The sequence below is a fragment of the Lissotriton vulgaris genome, chromosome 9 (assembly GCF_964263255.1).
Source record: "Lissotriton vulgaris chromosome 9, aLisVul1.2, whole genome shotgun sequence".
Classification (NCBI taxonomy): domain Eukaryota; kingdom Metazoa; phylum Chordata; class Amphibia; order Caudata; family Salamandridae; genus Lissotriton; species Lissotriton vulgaris.
This window is the reverse complement of record NC_141697.1, coordinates 1,222,479,667-1,222,502,439: the sequence shown is the minus strand read 5'-3', so window position 1 is coordinate 1,222,502,439 and position 22,773 is coordinate 1,222,479,667. Positions and strand designations below refer to the sequence as shown.

The 22,773-nt window shown below is 52.9% G+C and overlaps 1 long non-coding RNA gene across 1 annotated transcript in view; it reads left to right on the top strand.

The window, feature by feature from the left end:
• Positions 1-7,489: 7,489 nt before the first annotated feature.
• Positions 7,490-22,773, top strand: part of LOC147693095 (uncharacterized) — a 526,488-nt gene continuing 511,204 nt past the window's right edge. The window contains exon 1 of the long non-coding RNA XR_015299852.1: positions 7,490-7,625. This is a non-coding gene — a long non-coding RNA (uncharacterized LOC147693095). The remainder of the gene's footprint in view (positions 7,626-22,773) is intronic.

The following is a 22,773-nucleotide window of genomic DNA, read 5'->3' as shown; positions in this document are numbered from 1 at the left end:
GAAAGCCCCATGTGAAAGGGCTTGCGTCAGTCCTACGCCTGCTGTGAGGCAGGCGCAAGATTTTGACGCAACCGCATCCTAAAAGTGACGCAGTGAAATCTCATAGATTTCACTGCGTCACTATTACGAGGCTTTTTGCGGGGGAACGCCCCCTCTGCATACATTATACCTGACGCAGGTATAATGTGGCGCAGGGGTTTAAAAAGTGACGCATCTACCTAGATGCGTCACTTTTTAAATATGGCGCAACAAGGCGCATGTTTTACGCCGCAGATGCGTCACAAAAAGTGACGCATCCGCAGCGCAAAACTGACGCAAGGCCTCATAAATGAGGCCCCATATACGCACACTCTGTGCTCTCTGTATTCACACACACGCACACACACGCACTGTGCTCTCCATATGCACACCCTCTGAGCGTTGCGCCCATGCACATTCATCCGAAGCGCTGCAATTTCAAACCTCAAACCCCCCCCCCCCCCCCCCCAGTGCTAAAGCACCTAGGATGTGTTTACTCGTTGTGAACACCCACCTTGTGCTCAACACTTGAGTTGCAGACACCTTGTGGTCACCTTGAGGGTTTTCACTGACACAGTTGCACACTCACTTCCACGCCCATCCTGAGCCCTGCACAGACACACTCGAACTCTCGCCTCCTAAGTCCAGTGGGTTGTGTGTGTGTGTGTTTTTTGTAGTTTTCTAAAGTGCAAACTAGACCCTGATGGCACACCCCTCCTGTGCCCTTACCTGCACTCCCGGTGGACTGGCTGCAGCATACGTTACTGCACCTTTAAGAGCCCCCCGTAGAGTGGCAGCCGAGTCACGTGACTCACCCCCTCCGCATCTTTAGCTCTCCTGAGTGGGGGGTACGGGTGCGCTGATGCTCAAGCAGTGAAATGATGTGGGGGTGCCTCCGCGGGCAAACCCCGCAGGAGCTCTGCGGGCACACTCGGTGCACACTGCACTCACTGCACGGCTCCCACCGCGTGCTGCAGTGGTCCAGCGCTGGACTATCCATGCACAAGAAGGCTGGGGGCTGCATGGGTACTGCAGGGAGCTCTGCCGCAGCAGGGAATGCACAACACTTCCTGGACTTGACACCTCCCTGCGCACTGGGGGCTGCAGGGGCTGCAGGGGTCCTCCTGCACCCGTGAATGCAAAACACTTCCTGGGGCTGACACCTCCCTGCACACTCAGGGCTGCAGGGGGCTGCAGGGGTTCTCCTGGAGCAGTGAATGCACAACACCTCCTGATAAAGCATCCTCCCCACAAAATGGGGGCTGCAGGGGTGCTGCTGGGATCTGTCCTGCAGCCGTGAATTTACAACGCCTCCTGGAGCTGATACCTCCCTGCATAGTGGGGGCTGCAGGGGGGCTGCAGGGAGCTCTTCAGCAGGCAGCAGTGAATGCACAACACCTGCTGATGCTGAAACCTCCCTGCACACTGGGGGTGCAGGGGGGCTGCAGGGAGCTCTCCTGCAGAAGTAAATGCACAACCCTGATGCTGAAACCTCCCTGCACAGTGGGGGATGCAGGGGGGTTACAGGGAGCTCTCCTGCAGCAGTGAATGCACAACCCTGATGCTGAAACCTCCCTGCACACTGGGGGATGCAGGGGGGCTGCAGGGAGCTCTCCCGCAGCAGTGAATGCACAACACCTCCTGGAGCTGAACCCTCCATGCACACTGGGGGATGCAGGGGGGCTGCAGGGAGCTCTCCAGCAGTGAATGCACAACACCCCCAGTAACTGATACCTGCTTGCATACTGGAGGGACGCAGGAGTGCATTAGGGAGCTCTCCCGCGCAGTGAATGCACAACATCTCCTTGTCTTTGCTTTGTTCGCCATAAGTTGGCAGGGTATGCTCAGAGGTGGGTCTCTTGCTCACTATGCCACTGGATTGAAGCTACCCTGACTGATGAGGGGTGATACCCCGAAATCGATCCCAAGATGCTTGTTCCTGGTCCAGGGAATGGCTTGGCAGTTCGGGCTGGACTGTTCCCATGAGGCACAGGGTCAGACTGATTTGCATATGGCTGAGTCTGAACTGGGGTGGAAGAGTGGGCTAAAGAATGTAATGATCTGTGACGGGCGAGTGTCTGACAAGTTTCAGTGCTCTGTCCATCATCTTCTTGTGTTTTCAATGCAGACCAACTGACAGAGCTGAAACCTCCCCCACACACTGGGGGCTGCAGGGAGCTCTCCTGGAGGAGGGAACACACAACACCCCCTGCAGCTGATACCTCCCTGCACACTGGGGGATGCAGGGGGGCTGCAGGGAGCTCTCCAGCAGTGAATGCACAACACCTCCTGGAGCTGATATCTCCCTGCACACTGGGGGATGCAGGGGGGCTGCAGGGAGCTCTCCTGCAGCAGTGAATGCACAACACCTCCGGGAGCTGAACCCTCCATGCACACTGGGGGATGCAGGGGGGCTGCAGGGAGCTCTCCAGCAGTGAATGCACAACACCTCCTGCAGCTGAAACTTCCCTGCACACTGGGGGATGCAGGGGGGCTGCAGGGAGCTCTCCAGCAGTGAATGCACAACACCTCCTGGAGCTGAACCCTCCATGCACACTGGGGGATGCAGGGGGGCTGCAGGGAGCTCTCCAGCAGTAAATGCACAACACCTCCTGGAGCTGATATCTCCCTGCACACTGGGGGATGCAGGGGGGCTGCAGGTAGCTCTCCAGCAGTGAATGCACAACACCTCCTGGAGCTGAACCCTCCATGCACACTGGGGGATGCAGGGGGCTGCAGGGAGCTCTCCAGCAGTGAATGCACAACACCCCCTGCAGCTGAAACCTCCCTGAACACTGGGGGATGCAGGGAGCTCTCCAGCACTGAATGCACAACACCTCCTTGAGCTGAACCCTCCATGCACACTGGGGGATGCAGGGGGGCTGCAGGGAGCTCTCCAGCAGTGAATGCACAACACCTCCTGGAGCTGATATCTCCCTGCACACTGGGGGCAGCAGGGGGGCTGCAGTGAGCTCTCCAGCAGTGAATGCACAACACCCCCTGCAGCTGCACCCTCCCTGCACACTGGGGGATGCAGGGGGGCTGCAGGGAGCTCTCCAGCAGTGAATGCACAACATCCCCTGCAGCTGAAACCTCCCTGCACACTGGGGGATGCAGGGGGGATGCAGGGAGCTCTCCAGCAGTGAATGCACAACACCCCCTGCAGCTGAAACCTCCCTGCACACTGGGGGCAGCAGGGGGGCTGCAGGGAGCTCTCCAGCAGTGAATGCACAACACCCCCTGTAGCTGAAACCTCACTGCACACTGGGGGATGCAGGGGGGATGCAGGGAGCTCTCCAGCAGTGAATGCACAACACCCCCTGCAGCTGAAACCTCCCTGCACACTGGGGGATGCAGGGGGCTGCAGGGAGCTCTCCAGCAGTGAATGCACAACAACTCCTGGAGCTGAACCCTCCATGCACACTGGGGGATGCAGGGAGCTCTCCAGCAGTGAATGCACAACACCCCCTGCAGCTGAACCCTCCCTACACACTGGGGGCAGCAGGGGGGCTGCAGGGAGCTCTCCAGCAGTGAATGCACAACACCTCCTGGAGCTGAACCCTCCATGCACACTGGGGGATGCAGGGGGGCTGCAGGGAGCTCTCCAGCAGTGAATGCACAACACCTCCTGGAGCTGAACCCTCCATGCACACTGGGGGATGCAGGGGGCTGCAGGGAGCTCTCCAGCAGTGAATGCACAACACCCCCTGCAGCTGAAACCTCCCTGCACACTGGGGGCAGCAGGGGGGCTGCAGGGAGCTCTCCAGCAGTGAATGCACAACACCTCCTGGAGCTGAACCCTCCATGCACACAGGGGGATGCAGGGGGGCTGCAGGGAGCTCTCCAGCAGTGAATGCACAACACCCCCTGCAGCTGAAACCTCCCTGCATACTGGGGGATGCAGGGGGCTGCAGGGAGCTCTCCAGCAGTGAATGCACAACACCTCCTGGAGCTGAACCCTCCATGCACACTGGGGGATGCAGGGGGGCTGCAGGGAGCTCTCTAGCAGTGAATGCACAACACCTCCTGGAGCTGAACCCTCCATGCACACTGGAGGATGCAGGGGGGCTGCAGGGAGCTCTCCAGCAGTGAATGCACAACACCTCCTGGAGCTGAACCCTCCATGCACACTGGGGGATGCAGGGGGCTGCAGGGAGCTCTCCAGCAGTGAATGCACAACACCCCTGCAGCTGAAACCTCCCTGCACACTGGGGGTGCAGGAGGCTGCAGGGGGCTCTCCAGCAGTGAATGCACAACACCTCCTGGAGCTGAACCCTCCATGCACACTGGGGGATGCAGGGGGCTGCAGGGAGTTCTCCAGCAGTGAATGCACAACACCTCCTGTAGCTGAAACCTCCCTGCACACTGGGGCGGGGGATGCAGGGGGGCTGCAGGGAGCTCTCCAGCAGTGAATGCACAACACCTCCTGGAGCTGATATCTCCCTGCACACTGGGGGATTCAGGGGGGCTGCAGGGAGCTCTCCAGCAGTGAATGCACAACACATCCTGGAGCTGATATCTCCCTGCACACTGGGGGCAGCGGGGGGGGGGGCTGCAGGGATCTCTCCAGCAGTGAATGCACCACACCCCCTGCAGCTGAAACCTCCCTGCACACTGGGGGATGCAGGGGGGCTGCAGGGAGCTCTCCAGCAGTGAATGCACAACACCTCCTGGAGCTGATATCTCCCTGCACACTGGGGGATGCAGGGGGGCTGCAGGGAGCTCTCCAGCAGTGAATGCACAACACCTCCTGGAGCTGAACCCTCCATGCACACTGGGGGATGCAGGGGGCTGCAGGGAGCTCTCTAGCAGTGAATGCACAACACCCCCTGCAGCTGAAACCTCCCTGCACACTGGGGGATGCAGGGGGGCTGCAGGGAGCTCTCCAGCAGTGAATGCACAACACCTCCTGCAGCTGAAACCTCCCTGCACACTGGGGGATGCAGGGGGGCTGCAGGGAGCTCTCCAGCAGTGAATGCACAACACCTCCTGGAACTGAACCCTCCATGCACACTGGGGGATGCAGGGGGCTGCAGGGAGCTCTCCAGCAGTGAATGCACACCACCTCCTGGAGCTGAACCCTCCATGCACACTGGGGGATTCAGGGGGCTGCAGGGAGCTCTCCAGCAGTGAATGCACAACACCCCCTGCAGCTGAAACCTCCCTGCACACTGGGGGATGCAGGGGGGCTGCAGGGAGCTCTCCAGCAGTGAATGCACAACACCTCCTGGAGCTGAACCCTCCATGCACACTGGGGGATGCAGGGGGGCTGCAGGGAGCTCTCCAGCAGTGAATGCACAACACCTCCTGGAGCTGAACCCTCCATGCACACTGGGGGATGCAGGGGGGCTGCAGGGAGCTCTCCAGCAGTGAATGCACAACACCCCCTGCAGCTGAACCCTCCCTGCACACTGGGGGATGCAGGGGGGCTGCAGGGAGCTCTCCAGCAGTGAACACACAACACCTCCTGGAGCAGAACCCGTCCGTGTACACTAGAGGCGGGATGTATGCTGCATGGTTCTCTGTGGACCCCCGCACAGGCCGCCACCTCCCCCGCACTCCGGGTTGGTGGGAGCCCTTCTGGCAGGGCGGGTTCGGCTGAGACCCTGAAGGGCGGTCTGGGTACCCGTATGAACCCCACTGGCCCAGCGACAGGGACCCTGGTCTTCAACACATTGTAGGCACCAGCATGAACGACACCGAGCAGGACATGCTGGGGCTGCAGGAGCGCGGCAGGGAGATGCTCCGTTCTGCGCATGCACAGCACACCAACAGGCTGCAGGCGCCCTGCTCTTTCTTGGAAGCTCTCCAGGCGCTATAAATGCGCAGCGTCCGCCCGGGCTGCATCAGTGCTGAAGTTTCACTGATGCCGCAGGGAGCCTTGCGCGCACTCGCACGCGCGCGCGCTCACACACACACGCTGGACGCTGCAGGAGGCTGGCCGTGTGTACCAGAGGCTGCGCGGGCTCAGCTCCCGCACTGCTGCTGAAGCCAGGGCGCTCTCTCTCCATCCTTAATGAGCACGCGTTGCAGAGGCTGCGGGAGCCCGGGCGCGCACGCACGCCGCGTGCAGCTGCTGATGCGCAAAGGATGCTGCGGCCAGACTCCCGGGTACCACGGATGCTCAGCATCCTCCCCGGCGGCGGGAGCTCTCCTCTGTCACGGGTGCTGCGCGGAGCTGCTGCCGCGCATTGCACGCTGCACATAGTTCCTCGAGTACCGTGAGTGAGCGCGCCAGCAGAGGCTGCAGGGGGCTGGGTTGTGCGTGTACTCTGAGGATACAGCTCCTGCGCCTGCTGCAGGACTTCGAGGATTTCACGGGCTCCGAGGGATTCCCGCACGGAGCTCCCGAACCTGTCGCAGACCCTCCAGCAGCGAGCTCTCCGGGGGCTCTCCAGGGTCCTGAATTAACACCCCGGCTGCGTCTGTGATTGTTCGAGCACTCTGAGGGTGCAGCCCCTGCACGGGCTGCAGAACTTTAGTGTTTCACGGGATCAGAGGGTTTCCGCACGGAGCTTCCCAGCCTATCACGGACCCTGCTGCAGGGAGCTCTCCCAGGGCCCTGGGAGTGCAGGAGCACCGGTGCTACATGGAGGCCGCCGGGAGTTATCCGCGTGCCCTGAAGGTTCAGCGATATTGAACGCGGTGCAGGGAGCTCGCAGACCTCTCACTGATGCCGCAGGAAGTACCTAGTCTCCTGACCTAGAGCGGATTATGCATGGAGTTCTGTGACCTATCACGGATGCCGCAGGGAGTCTTGTGACCTTTCACTGGTTTTGCAGGAAGGCTTATGACCTTTCAAGGATGCTGCAATGAGTAATCTCCCACGGATGCTGCAGGAAATACTTTCCGCTCCCACGGATGCTGCAGGGAGTTCCTTGGCCTCCCACGGATGCTGCAGGGAGTTGTTTGCCCTCTCACGGATGCTACAGTCATCGGACCATTCACGGATGCTGCAGGGAGTTCCGTGACCTCTCACGAACGCTGCAGGGAGTTCTGTGACCTCTCACGGATGCTGCAGGAAGTTCTGTGACGTCTCACGGATGCTGCAGGGAGTTCTGTGACGTCTCACGGATGCTGTAGTGAGTTCTCTGACGTCTCGCGGATGCTGCAGGGAGTTCCGTGACCTCTCACGGGCGCTGCAGGGAGTTCTATGACCTCTCACGGATGCTGCAGGGAGTTATGTGACCTCTCACGGATGCTGCAGGGAGTTCTGTGACGTCTCACGGATGCTGCAGGGAGTTCTGTGACCTCTCACGGATGCTGCAGGGAGTTTTGTGACCTCTCACGTATGCTGCAGGGAGTTCTGTGGCCTCTCACGGATGCTGCAGGGAGTTCTGTGACGTCTCACGGATGCTGTAGTGAGTTTTCTGACGTCTCACGGATGCTGCAGGGAGTTCAGTGACCTCTCACGGATGCTGTAGGGAGTTCTGTGACGTCTCACGGATGCTGCAGGGAGTTAGGAGACGTCTCACGGATGCTGCAGGGAGTTCTGTGAATTCTAACGGATGCTGCAGTTTTCTGACCACTCTCAGATGCTTCAGTTCTCATGGTGGAAGGAACTAGCAACCACATTCTTCAGAAAAGAGGGGAGATACAGTCAGAAGGTAAGAACTCGCAAAATGCCTGCTAACAGCGCCCTGAAGCATCTCCAATAGACGCGCTGAGATTTTCTAAGCATATTCACAGACAGTGCCCAGAGTACAGGGAACACGAAGATGGGTTTCCTCTCTTTTCAGGGAGCGAATTTCCTCAATTCATGTCTTGCATTTGACCCCAGATGGATAATGCATAATTGTACTTCGATCGCCCATAAAATCCTTACATTTATAATATTTCCATTAAGCATTTTATCCTCAACTGTCAGCTTCTCTGACCCCCCAAAGTCATTTATGCGACCCTCAAAAGGTCAATCATCCATCCCTCATAATATCTAACCTTATCCTGTAAGCCTCATAATCTGACCCGAAGTAATCTTATCTGACCCTATATGCCCCATCGTGTTACCCCTAGAGTCACTTTATCTGATCCTATAAGTCCCAATAACTCTCAATGCCATTTTATCTGGCCTTATGTGTCTTATTGTATTGCACCATTTATACAGCGCCTACTAGCCCTATGTGGGTGCTGAAATACTTGCTACATGGGTAGCACAATACACTCTATATGGTTCGTGGTTGTAAGTGTGTTGTCTTTGTTAGATCCTGTGTGGGAAGTGTTTCCGGGTCATGCATGAGGACCACCCAGGTGTGGATATTGTGTTATGGGACGCAGCTGCTTGAGGACCACCCAGGTGTGGATATTGTGTTATGGGACGCAGCTGCGTGAGGACCACTGAGGTGCAGTTATCATGTTATAGGACGCAGCTGCGTGAGGACCACTGAGGTGCAGTTATCGTGTTATGGGACGCAGCTGCGTGAGGACCACCGAGGTGCAGTTATCGTGTTATGGGACACAGCTGCGTGAGGACCACTGAGGTGCAGTTATCGTGTTATGGGACGCAGCTGCGTGAGGACCACCGAGGTGCAGTTATCGTGTTTTGGGACACAGCTGCATGAGGACCACCCAGGTGCAGATATTGTGTTATGGGACGCAGCTGCGTGAGGACCACTGAGGTGCAGTTATCGTGTTATGGGACGCAGCTGCGTGAGGACCGCCGAGGTGCAGTTATCGTGTTATGGGGCGCAGCTGCGTGAGGACTACCGAGGTGCAGTTATCGTGTTATGGGACACAACTGCGTGAGGACCACTGAGGTGCAGTTATCGTGTTATGGGACACAGGTGCGTGAGGACCACCGAGGTGCAGTTATCGTGTTATGGGACACAGCTGCGTGAGGACCACTGAGGTGCAGTTATCGTGTTATGGGACACAGGTGCGTGAGGACCACTGAGGTGCAGTTATCATGTTATGGGACGCAACTGCGTGAGGACCACTGAGGTGCAGTTATCGTGTTATGGGACGCAGCTGCGTGAGGACCACCGAGGTGCAGTTATCGTGTTATGGCACACAGCTGCATGAGGACCACCCAGGTGCAGATATTGTGTTATGGGACGCAGCTGCGTGAGGACCACTGAGGTGCAGTTATCGTGTTATGGGACGCAGCTGCGTGAGGACCACTGAGGTGCAGTTATCGTGTTATGGGACGCAGCTGCGTGAGGACCACCGAGGTGCAGTTATCGTGTTATGGGACACAGCTGCATGAGGACCACCCAGGTGCAGATATTGTGTTATGGGACGCAGCTGCGTGAGGACCACTGAGGTGCAGTTATCATGTTATGGGACACAGCTGCGTGAGGACCGCCGAGGTGCAGTTATCGTGGTATGGGGCGCAGCTGCGTGAGGACCACCGAGGTGCAGTTATCGTGTTATGGGACGCAACTGCGTGAGGACCACTGAGGTGCAGTTATCGTGTTATGGGACACAGGTGCGTGAGGACCACTGAGGTGCAGTTATCGTGTTATGGGACGCAACTGCGTGAGGACCACTGAGGTGCAGTTATCGTGTTATGTGACGCAGCTGCGTGAGGACCACCAAGGTGCAGTTATCGTGTTATGGGACGCAACTGCGTGAGGACCACTGAGGTGCAGTTATCGTGTTATGGGACACAGCTGCGTGAGGACCACTGAGGTGCAGTTATCGTGTTATGGGACACAGCTGCATGAGGACCACCCAGGTGCAGATATTGTGTTATGGGACGTAGCTGCGTGAGGACCACTGAGGTGCAGTTATCGTGTTATGGGATGCAGCTGCGTGAGGACCGCCGAGGTGCAGTTATCGTGTTATGGGGCGCAGCTGCGTGAGGACCACCGAGGTGCAGTTATCATGTTATGGGACGGAACTGCGTGAGGACCACTGAGGTGCAGTTATCGTGTTATGGGACACAGCTGCGTGAGGACCACTGAGGTGCAGTTATCGTGTTATGGGACGCAACTGCGTGAGGACCACTGAGGTGCAGTTATCGTGTTATGGGACGGAGCTACGTGAGGACCATTGAGGTGCAGTTATTGTGTTATGGGACACAGCTGCGTGAGGACCACTGAGGTGCAGTTATGGTGTTATGGGGCACAGCTGTGGGAGGGTGTGGATATTGTGTTATGGGACGCAGCTGCGTGAGGACCACTGAGGTGCAGTTATCGTGTTATGGGACGCAGCTGCGTGAGGACCACTGAGGTGCAGTTATTGTGTTATGGGACGCAGCTGCGTGAGGACCACTGAGGTGTGGTTATCGTGTTATGGGATGCAGCTGCGTGAGGACCACTGAGGTGTGGTTATCGTGTTATGGGACGCAGCGGCGTGTTATGGGATGCAGGTGCGTGAGGACCACTGAGGTGTGGTTATCGTGTTATGGGACGCAGCTGCGTGAGGACCACTGAGGTGCAGTTATGGTGTTATGGGGCACAGCTGTGTGAGGACCCCCAAGGTGTGGATATTGTGTTATGGGACGCAGCTGCGTGAGGACCACCGAGGTGCAGTTATCGTGTTATGGGACGCAACTGCGTGAGGACCACTGAGGTGCAGTTATCGTGTTATGGGACGCAGCTGCGTGAGGACCACTGAGGTGCAGTTATCGTGTTATGGGATGCAGCTGCGTGAGGACCACTGAGGTGCAGTTATCGATTTATGGGATGCAGCTGCGTGAGGACCACTGAGGTGCGGTTATCGTGTTATAGGATGCAGCTGCATGAGGACCACTGAGGTGTGGTTATCGTGTTATGGGATGCAGCTGCGTGAGGACCATTGTGGTGTGGTTATCGTGTTATGGGATGCAGCTGCGAGTGGACCATCAAGGTGCAGTTATGGTGTTATGGGGTGCAGCTGTGTGAGGACCACAGAGGTGCGGCTATCGTGTTATGGGACGCAACTGCGTGAGGACCAACGACGTGCAGTTATCGTGTTATGGGACGCAGCTGTATGAGGACCACTGAGGTGTGGTTTTCTTGTTATGGGGCGCAGCTGTGTGAGGACTAGGCCTGGGCGGTAAATGTTGTTCCGTTCACGGAATTTGCAGAATTTGGGTAATTTCGCGTTTCGCAGAGAACGCAGAATTGCCCAAAATTCTGCGTTCCGCAGGTTCGCTGAATTTTTTGCCTGTTTGCCTTCTCAAAAGGCGTGCTTGCGAGAAATTTCCCCCCCAAGCACGCAAACAGCGTTTGCGAACAGGAAAAAAGCATTGCGAAGCAATCCTGCGTGTTCGTGGAATTTTTAAGCGCTCGCGGAGATTTTTTACTGATTCGCTGAGCTTTGCGTAGCACGATTACGCAAATTGCACCCACCCCTAGGGAGGACCACTGAGGTGCGGTTATCGTGTTATGGGTCGCAGCTGCATGAGGACCGCCGAGGTGCGGTTATCGTGTTATGGGACGCAGCTGCGTGAGGACCGGCCGAGGTGCGATAATCGTGTTATGGGATGCAGCTTCGTGAGGACCGCTGAGGTGTAGTTATTGGTTATGGGACGCAGCTAAGTGAGGACCACCGAGGTGCAGTTATCGTGTTATGGGACGCAGCTGCGTGAGGACCGGCCGAGGTGCGGTTATCGTGTTATGGGATGCAGCTTCGTGAGGACCGCTGAGGTGTAGTTATCGGTTATGGGACGCAGCTGTATGAGGACCACCGAGGTGTGGATATCATGTTATGGGACGCAGCGCTCAGCAGTCTGCTTCATGAAGGAGTGTGAAACACAGGTGCACAGTTTATGGTTTTCAGTACGCTGGCAGCTTTGAGCAGCTCAGCAAGCCACTTTATTTTTATCGTTCCTATTCCAATTAGCTGTTTGCAACACTGAGATATTTCATTTAAAGAGGGAGACTTGGGTCAGAGGTCCCCTTGGATGGACTTTGTTATTATCATCCCAAATCTGATTGTCATTGTGTGATGCCAAGAAGTAGTTGATGAATGTAGCTTTCTGGGTGTGATCCTATAGCATCAACTTATCTGACCATCTATGCCCCATCACATGACACCGCTAGTATCACCTACTCTGACCTGATATGCCACATTAGCTGACTTAATGCGCTTTATCTTACCTTATATGCCGCATTATCTGACCCCTAAACCACTTTATGTGACCTCCTTATGCCTCATAACATGACCACCTAGTAACACCGCATCTGACCCTATCAGCTCCATTATCTGACCACTGAATTATTTTATGTGAAAACAAAAGTCCTCTTAATCTGACTCCCTGGTAACACCTATTTCTACCCTATTTGCCCCATTATGTGACCCAATGTCACCTTATCTGGCCCTCTATACCACATTATCTGGCCCATATGTCACTTTGTGTGTCTTCCATACGCCTCATCATCTGATACTCTCTATTGACACCTTCTCTGACCCCACATGCCACTTTATCTAACAAAATGCATCTTGTCTGACCCAATATTTGACCCATAACTCAACCTGTGTCACCTCATATACCTCACAATATGACCCCCTAGTAACACCTTAAATGACCCTATATGCCCCATTATTACATCCATAAATCACTTTATGTGACCTCTCTATACCTCATAATCTGACCCCCTAGTAACACCTCAGCTGACTCTATATATCCCATTATCTGTCCCAGTGTCACATTATCAGGGGCTACATTCCCCATCATCTGGTACCCGAGTATCACCTTTTCTGAATATATATGCCCCATTCTCATAGCACTAAATCACTTCATGTCAAACCCATACGCCTCGTATTCTGACCCCCAGTAACACCTCATGTGATCCTATGTGCCCCGTTATTTGATACAATGTTGCCTTATTTGACCCTCTATCCTTCATTCTCTAGCCCATGAATCACTTTACTTGTCCCCCATATGCCTCAGTTCTGACCCCTCTGGTAACACTTTATCTGACCCCATATGTCCATTATCTGACCCAAAGCCTCCTTATGTGACTTCTTTTGCCCCATCGTCTGACCCCTTTTCCGTCCTGTCTGGCCTTGTTCGGTCCCATTGACCGGTCCTATAAATCGCTAAGCGCCTCTTTATTTGACACAGTCTGTTCCATTCACTGACTCCTTTGCCACCCAAACTGATCGTCTGTACCCAATATGTGCCTCGCTGTGTCCCTTAATTTGACCTAACATGGCCCAATGTCTGACCCCCACGTCACCGCATCTATACCAATGTGTATTAGGATATAAGCCCCGTCACCGTGCCTGCCCCCTCAACCCCACGGTCTCACCCAAGTGTCCCCCTGAAGCGCCTTTATGTTTGTCGCCCCATGAGTCTATAACGGGCCCCTTAAATGCCTGCCCAAGCTGACCACGGCCTTCTGGTACCCCCGCGTCGCCACATGCCCGCACCACCGCCCCCGGCCCTGTGCTCACTGAGCCGCTGTCTGCCCCATGATGCTCGCACGCCCCCTTTCTGCTCGCAGCACACCTGCAGCTCGTGTTCCCATATAAACCTGTTTACGGCCCTGATGTGTCACATCTGTTCTGCATATGTCCCATTATCTGCCATCCATCCTTCCACGCATTCACCCATCCGTCCATCCATCCGTCCGTCCATCCGTCCGTCCGTCCGTCCATCCATCCATCCATCCATCCATCCATCCGTCCATCCGTCCGTCCATCCAACCACCCACCCATCCGTCCGTCCATCCACGCATCCATCCTTCCACGCGCCCATAATACATCATCCGTCCTTCCATCCATCCACACACCCATGTATCCACCTACCTATGTACCCAAGTGCCCTGAGCTGCACATATGGACTCCATGCGTCCTGTCAGCAGCTCACCTTCTGTCTCCTCCTCTAACCCGCACTGGTCCTCGCGCCTGCCTTGTGCCCCCTCGCGCAGCATTCTTTCACCGTTAAGGTCCTATATATCCCCCCTCTCTCTGCTTCAGTTTCTCCTCTGCTCCATCTGTGCCCCAGGATGTCCCGTTTCTAGGCACTCTGAAGCCCTTACCTGTCTCCAGTGATCCCTACGTGTCAGAACCAAATGCACGTTTCACCTGTGCAGAGATCACGCGTCGCCATCACTTGCACCCAAACATTCTCCTGACCCCCCCTCCCCCTCCCCCCTCAGATGTGGTTGTAGAGGGCGTGAGTGGTGGGCGGCAGCCCATGATAGTGAAGCGTCTGGAGAACGTCTGCTAGCCCAGGGCTAGTAACATGCATAATGGAAGGGAATGTTAATGGTGTTGCACATGTTATGGCTATACAATGGCTATGGCGGCTAGTGTAGCGCTTACATAGCCCGAGAGCTGTTCTGGTGGCCCTTAGCACTGGCCCAGGGAAGCAGGCGCTATATAAATACAATTATAGTGTGTCCCTGTCTGAACCCTAAGGCTCGGGTGTCTTTCATCCGGCCTCGCACGCTCTGCTCGGGCTTGTCTCTTGCAGACGTATCCTCTCACGCTGCTGAACAAGCGCCTAGAGGCCAGCTCCTCCTGTTTCTTGCACGCCCACCTCTGGGCGAGCTAACGCCGAACCGCTTCCGTGCCACTTCCAGCTGTGAAATGGCTTTGGACGCTGGAGCGTGGCGAAATCTTAATCCGCGCGGCGCCTCGCGGGAAATACGCTTGGAAACGACCCCTGTCGAGGTTATTGCTGCGCAGCGCTAGGCAGCGGTGCCGGAGTGCGGAGCACCCAACGAGGACAGGCTGCACAATGCTGCACACTTCACCGCGCGCCACAAGCCACTCACCGGTTTATGCACACGTTTGTGTTGGCGTTTTACTTGTATGCATGTATGTGGCGCTTGTATAGTGCTGACATAGACAAAACGCATCGCAGCGCTATAAAATGTCCTGTATCGCCACAATAATTAACCGAATAAATGTCTTGCTGTCGCAGGAGAGTCTGGTTTTGAGACGAACTTTTGGCGTTTGTTCACTTTTCCTTTTGGCATCGGAAACATTTATTGTCCTACCACTTTCCAATGGGGTTTATATAAAGGTATGTTTTGATTTTTACCAAAATGGGAAGGTAGAGACACAACATACAGCAATAGCAGATCTTTCTGTTGCTGGGCGACGTTCTTTGTATTCCCTTCGTATGGGTGGGGTGGGTGGGGGAGGGGGGGGGGGGGTTGCAGTGAGCGATAGACTGTAAAATAAAACAAAAAAACTGCTTTCAGCTACTGTAGTAAGAGATTCGGGGGCAGATTTACAGGCCCCTTGCGCCTCTTTTACGCCGCCATTGCGTCACTTTTGTGACACAGCGGCGGCGCAAAAGATGCGCCATGGTGCAGGGTATTTACAACGTGACGCATCTGGGAGATGCGTCACGATGCCCATGCTGCGTCAAAACCATGCACCTGCTTGAAGCAGGCGTAAGGATTGACGCAGCATTGTAAGAATAGGCCCCCCCCCCCCCCCCCCGGGCATTGCTGGAGCTTTGTCTCGCTTGCGACGCAACTCCAGCAATGCACCGCTTTTACAGCACAGATGCGTGACGCATCTGTGCCTTTTTTGCCCCATGCTGCGCCGCATTGTAAATGCGGCGCATCCATGGTGATGGAGGCATGGCGCACAATAAGTGGCGCATCCCTGCTGATATGCAGGGATGCGCCACTTATTGTAAATCTGCCCCTCGGTGCCCTGCACTTGTCACCCGCCTTCCGCCCCCACCACATACCACACCCCTAGGACAGTTCAGTCCCTGAGTTGGGAATGCTGAGGCCCCAAATGTCCTACATCCACATATTATCTTATAGGCGCTTTACATCGAAGTTTCATATGTATAGCGCCTGCACCCTGCTACTTCTGGGAGTGGGCGCATGGCGGATGTGCCAAGGTAGAGCTTTGCTCCAGAGCCGTGTACCCAAACTGTGGGTGGTGGCCAACAGGTGATTTCTTATGGGTCGCTGAAAGAGCAATAAATAAATATTCCTTTACATTTTGTATTTATCTTGTCTCATGTGTTGTGCTTCAAAGACTGAGGTCAAATGTCAGACTCTGTCTTCTGAAAAATGTCTGCTTATTTTATTAACATGGGGACTGGAAAGTGAGAGGAGTATTTTTTTTTAAGTGATTTATGTGACAATGTCGCTGGGCGACAGGAACTGTGAAAGGAAAGGCTGTGTAGAATGTTATGTTTTTTTTGTTTTATATCAGAACCTCATTTAAATACCTGTAAATTAACTGTACACACATTTCAGAAGTTATCAGAAGTTAGGGAAGCAAAACGGAAGTACATTTTGATTTGTAATTTCGAAGTGTGATGGAAACACAGATTTTATTAGGATTAAGACACTTTACCTGGTGAAGCATAAATGATAAATATTCACTGAAACCCGACTTCCTCCGTTATCATTTGGGCGGAAAGTAGATTTATCAGTGCACCTCTTTTTTAGAGGCCATTTAAAAGGAAAATGGGCTGTCTGTAAAATACTGTGCACTACCACACCATGGTTTAGTAATATATTTGCGACAGTGTGCCCCAAAAGGCACACCAAATACATACTAGAGGTCTCATTTACAAGAAACTGACATATCAGCATCAATGCGCAGTGTCCTTGTGACTTCGCGAAAAGCCCTTGCGACACCATGTATGCGCTGTATTTACAATACAGGCCTCCATGGTGCAAGGATTTACGGATGCGTCAGAAATTCTGATGCATCTGTTGGAGCAAAAGTGAGGCATTGCTGGAATTGGTGGTAAAACTATCGCAACTCCCGCAATGTGTCAGAACACAGAGGCAAACTAATGTTAAACGCCTGCGTCGATCCTTACTCCTGGTCTGAGCAGGCGGAAGGATTTTCATGCAGTGAAGTCATAGAGTGACGCAGTGAAATGTAAATTTCACTGAGTCAGTTCCACGTGGCATTTTACGTGGGAACGCCTACGCTGCATACATTATTCCTGGCGCAGGTGTGATGTGATGCAGGACTTTACAACGTGACGCTATGGACCCAATGCATCAGTCTGTAGGTATGGAGCAGTGTGGCGCTACTGATTGCGCTGCCGCTGCGTGAAAAAAGTGATGCGGCGGCAACGCAAGGGGCTTGTACATAAGCCTCTAAACCTTTACCCCCCTCCTGCTGAATACATTTGCTTCACCTTGTGTGAAGCTAGGATTTTTCACAATCCCTCTGACTTCAGTGAAGTAACACTGATGTCAACACGCCCTCTCTGAGACTTGTCCAGCACCACTCGAGCTACGGTGCTCAACTATGTCCCTAAGTCCAGTTTTGAAGCAAGCCCTTGCAGTGATTCCCGGGCTAGACTCCGGGTGAACCTTCCAGTATTTTTTGCTGCTGTTCTTTCTCTTCACAAAGCTGTTTCAACAGAGAATGTGCTCACTTTATTGCAATCATAAACAATTATCCCACATGTGTTATTTTCAAATCAATCAATTTACACATTTATAGAGCGCAGATATTCACCCGCAAGGGTGTCCGGTCGCTGGGAGTCAGGCGCTCGGGCGGCATCGGTTGAATAGCCAGGTCTGGAGTTCCCTGAAGGGAGGGTGAGGTCTGGCGAAGGAGGCTGGTCCAGGACTTTGCGGTGAGGTAGAAGCCCACCAACCTCTGTTGATTTGCCGGATGCAGGGATGTGAGCGCGGGAGAGGGAGGTGGAGTGCAGGTGTCTGTAGGGTTGGTGGAAGCTCAGGTGGTGGTTGATGTATGCTGGTCCTTGGTTGTGCAGGGTTTTGTAGGCGTGCGTCAGAATCTTGAGTTGCCATCTTTCGTGGACGGGGAGCCAGTGGAGTTTCTTCAGGTGTGGAGGGATGTGCGCCCGTCTGGGGCGGTCGAGGATGAGTCTAGCCGCTGAGTTCTGAATGTTCTGCAGTCTCTTCAGGAGAAGTCTGGTGATGTGTGTAGTGATTCACACATCAATTGGGAAAAATGGATGTGGCCTACCAGTCAGAGCTGCCCGATCTTCGAACTTTGGATCTTGTAAATCAGGTTCAAGACCCAGTGTTGTCTCTGACTAAATCATTTATGACTTTGACCTCATGTATTGTGATGTGATGCTCGTGGACACACTCCACTATCTTTAGCCAGTATTCACGCTGACCACAACTGCAATATATATGTACTTGGAGTCCAAATGGGACCACTGGGCCTCGTTTTAACATAATAATGCATATGAGGCCTTACCCCCACTCTGTTGCAGAAGAGGGTTTTCAAGTTTGCCTCGTGATATTATTGAACAGATTCCAGGTGCCAGCCCCCCACTCTGAGAAACGTTCAAGCTCTACTGCAAGCCCCTCCCTGCCACTTTAAGGGGCATCAGTATCTTAGCCACAGTCCGATTAACATATCGAAGGGTACAGTCAACGTCGTGACATTTACAAACAACTGCTGTTCGAGAGGAACACACACAGTGTGCAGTGTGCTACTCTGCTAATTCACAGCATGTTGAACCCACGTCTACTATTACATTAAAAAATCACCCCTGCTCATGCCTGTTAAAGGTAGCTGGGCTGCCAAAGTTTGTCGTTCTAAATATTAGGTGGGGGTTCTCAAAAGTCTGGGTAGCTCTGTCTGGGAGGCGTGTAAACGGCGGCCCTAAGGACGCTGCTGCTCACTGGAGCAGCCCCAGTCTCGCCAGCAGCTTTTTCTTTTGCAGAAGACGCGGATTTTTAGTTACTTCAGATTTCTTAGATCTCTTTAGATTTTAGACATTTTACAAATCTTTCATGATTTTTGAATTTCGGAAATGACCTGCAGGTGTTATATTTCTACCTAGAAAAGTTTGGAGAAGCACCGTAAAGGAAGACGGTGTGAGAGGCAAGCCTGGGGGGCAGGTGTTAACCCTGACTAGCAGCACCGCGGGCACTGCGTGCGGTACTCAGTCATGTTAACACTCAGGTGAGCCGCGGGGCGGGGCGGAGCGGAGCAGCGGTCCCCCGCAGAGCGCGACTGTCATTGGCTTTGGGGTAGCCTCCTATACTACACAGACCATACACTCCAAGAGCTCCTCGCCCTCATAATAACTTGACCTTTATATAGCTCTTCATACCACACTTCTGCCGTTTCTAAACACTGCATAATAGATGTTACCATTACCCAATTGAACCCTGGAAGGATGAATGACAGAGTTGGCCGTGCCAGGATTCAAAAATACCGCCCGTAACTCACAGCCGATGTCAGTGGTGAGCATTTAGTTCAGTGAGCGGTCTTGCCAGCTGCTGTTGGTAGGCATGTTTCACTCATTTCCAGATTAAGTAGGCTGGTCTCAAGTTTTTGTTACTAAAGCCTCATAACTTGACAATGCCTTTGTATGGTATATAGAGAGTTCAGCTCACTGCTGCCACCAACTGGCCTCACACATAGACTGCATTCTCACAATTATTAAACTCAGCTGCAGACCCTCTCAGGCACGTGGCACGGCCCACCAAGCATGCCCCAGGGTCCTACTCCAAAAATGGTCTCTGTCAGTGCCTAGGATCCCCCCACTGGCACTGACACAAGTCAAGGATGCCAAAAGTGCCAGATCTGCACTGTCTTCGTCCCAGTTCCGGCCTGCCTTTCACCACCCTGCCCTTCATGTCTCACCCGACTCTTGCAGCCTCTGTTTCTTTCCTTCTTTCCCCATCTGGGACTGCTCCCCAATCTCTCTTTCCATCCTTCAGTTTCTCTTTTCTTCCTTTCTCTCTTACTCCGAGTCAAAGTCAGATGTTGAAAAATAGGTCAGAGTCTCCAAAAAGGAGTGCCGGCGCCCACCGCCTGGAACCACCGTCGCACTGGTGCCAATCCCTGTTTCACACACTGGTCTCAAACAGGTACCCACTTCCGTGGTGGGCACCTTGGCATGAATCCAGCCAGCACATAACCAAGCACACTTTTCGTCCAGCATATACTGTGAGTGCTTACCTAAAGCACATGTGACCTCTAGTTAGGGACAGTTGTCAGTCCTGGACTTTTGTGTGATAGCCTAATGCATTCTGGTTGTTGTAGTCTAGTTTGGCTTCCATTTGACCACTTGGACTAAGGCTTGAAATCAACGATGTTTTGGTTCAGGACTGGAGATAATATCCTTAACACACGTGATGTTGTCACTGCACATGTGAAACTACGTGTTGGGGACAGAAGGTGGCAGTCCACCATATCAACTTATGCTGGGTTGGGTTGCAGACTTGGAGACTGTCGCTCTGTAGAATGCAGCCCCCTCCCCGCTGGCACCACTGAGCGTGGGGTTCTTCCAGCCTCATTTTGTGGCCGCAGTTAATTCTCTTCATTACTAACTACATGTAGTGTCCAGCAGGCACAGGCGTGAAGCGGAGTTCCACAGCACGGATGTGACCCTAACATGAGTATCTGTAAGTCATAACATTAACAGAAGTGCACTATAAAATGTTGGTACCATAATAAAACATATCATAAATTAGAATGGAACATACCAAAATTATGTTGTAGAACATAACCAGGGCTCCCGGTTTTATTAATTTTTTTTGATTTTTTTATATTTCAGGCCATATTTATTTTTGGCCACATTAGCAGTACTTATCCATATTTATTTTGTGTTTTTAGAGTAAATGGAGTCAGAACATGTTACATTTCTGCATTGGCTACTGATAAACATGCACTCATACTTTGATACCCGTTACATTTTCGAAAATTAAGCAGCCAAATACAATAAAATACTACACCCACATGTAAATATTAGTATTATATACAAATATATGATAACATATGGAAATTGCATCCTGTTTTACATGAACGTGACGGTCTAACGCTGATTGCAGCATCCTCCCCCGCTGGATTAATTCCGCCACCTAAGGTCTTCCCCAACTATATCCGAAACTGGGGTACACAGAGGAGCCCTAGACCTGAATCCCCTGCAAGCTGCCAATGCCATACCTCTGACACGGCACCCGCATATAGACGCCCTTCCGACGTGTCACGCACAAAGGACCTCCCACTTCCGCTGGAGCCCGTTACAAACCTTGAACCTCCAGATTTAATCTCCCTGAAACCCGTGGACACGGGACCGTGCCCCTTTCAGCACCGCCCAACTTGCAACCCGGTCCTGAAGATGATCCTGAGTAATAGGATTGAAACGTTGTCGACTCCTCAGCGCAACTGATGGCGCACTACCTTCTGTGGTTCAACTGAAATTGTTGTCTATATTCATCTTAACATTGTAAATTACTGTCTTGAACCACAATATTCACTGTACATACCTGTTCACATCTGCACTTCGCGCAATTTTCGCTGACTGCACATTGTCACTTGCGTCGCCACCTTATGTGTCACGAACACAATTTAGTACCAAGTCCAATTCGGGTTGCTCACGCATTTTTGGCCTATGGTGCTGTTACAACTGTACCTTCCTTAATTGTTATTCTAATTATATGATGCCAAGTGCACATTTCAAAAATCCACTTCGAGTCTCCCGTCTTCTTTTCGTGTAATGTATTGTACATACATGTCTAACCGTCCTCTTTAGTGAAACTAGTTCAGATACTGTTGCTTTGTCTTACGTACCTGTCTTACGCACCTACCTGCCATATAGATATATATAGCCTGTATGCTGTGTTAAGTTAGCATGAGCTTTTTAGGAGTTTAAACACCATTTTACCTTTCAGCTGCTTTTGCACACGACACATAGCTGTTGCTTTCACTTTGAGCCTAGTAGAATGTTTTTGATTCATGCGAGAATAATCTCTTGTTACTCTGATATCAGCCTTGCTTGGCGAGCTGTGTCTGTTCAGTGAGTGCAGAAACCTTCAAGGATATCTCAACACAGTGGTTGTTGTGAGCACTGATCTTCGCACGTTCCTAGACATAACATACATGCAGCTGCAGCCAAATTCTGGCTTTAGGCGCGTTTTATATGGCTTTGCACAGAGCATACAAACACACTTGATGGTGCTTCGCATGCAGAGAGCTGGTGGAAGATGATGTGATCCCTTACCACTAGGATCTTGAGGTATGGGGCCGCTCTGCTAAAACCCACAAGAGACCTTCTTAGATATAATATAATATACTAGCTAGGGAGGGTGAGAATTAGGTTTTGTTAAACCCTATTCATTTTAGCATAATACCATGCTTTCACCGTTTGTGTTCTACGACTAGTGACTATGCTGATTACTTTGTTTCTTATAATATGTTTGCTTGTATTAGCTAAGATACTGCATGTGAGAACACTGCATTAGTGAATAAACATTTCAAATATGCACGTGTCCTCTTTTACTCCTTGTTCTGGATTGAAATGATTGTATAACGAAAGAGTGTTCATGTGTTCCACGTTACCTGAGGTGTACTAAGTCCATGTTCTGGTTTGTCTAAGCATTGGGAGTTTGTGATGATCAATGAGACACTGTAGCTAGTCTGGTAGGGGATTTTTGGGTACTAAGGTGAGTTTTGGCACACCCTAATTCACTGAGGTTCCAAGCCTCTATGCACAGTTCTGTCTGAGCACGGAATCCCTGCGACATACCCAAATCTCAACGTGGTTTATCAGTTATACTCCTGTTGCTAAATACAACACTGCTTTCAGACACAGCGGCGCTTCATGCTGAATTTGCAATCTCCCTCCCCACCCTAGCCCACTGGGTCTGCATCGCGGATCAGCCCCTTTTGCATCCTGCATCACTGTAAACTTTCTACAGCACCTGTTTGGGGGGCTTGGAGCGCCGATACATCACACCGCCAGGCTTTAATTTGCTGCCGCGATGTCTGGGCTGTCAAAAGATGGACAGAGGCGTCCGCTTCACGGGTGCGAGCTCAGATCCAGGGTTTGAGGGTTTTACACAGGAGGCAGGTGGTGCAAGCTTCAAGGAGGGGACCTGTCTGGGCGTCAAAGGATAAACAGAGGTGTCAGTTTCACGGGCGCGAGCTCAGATCCAGGGTTTG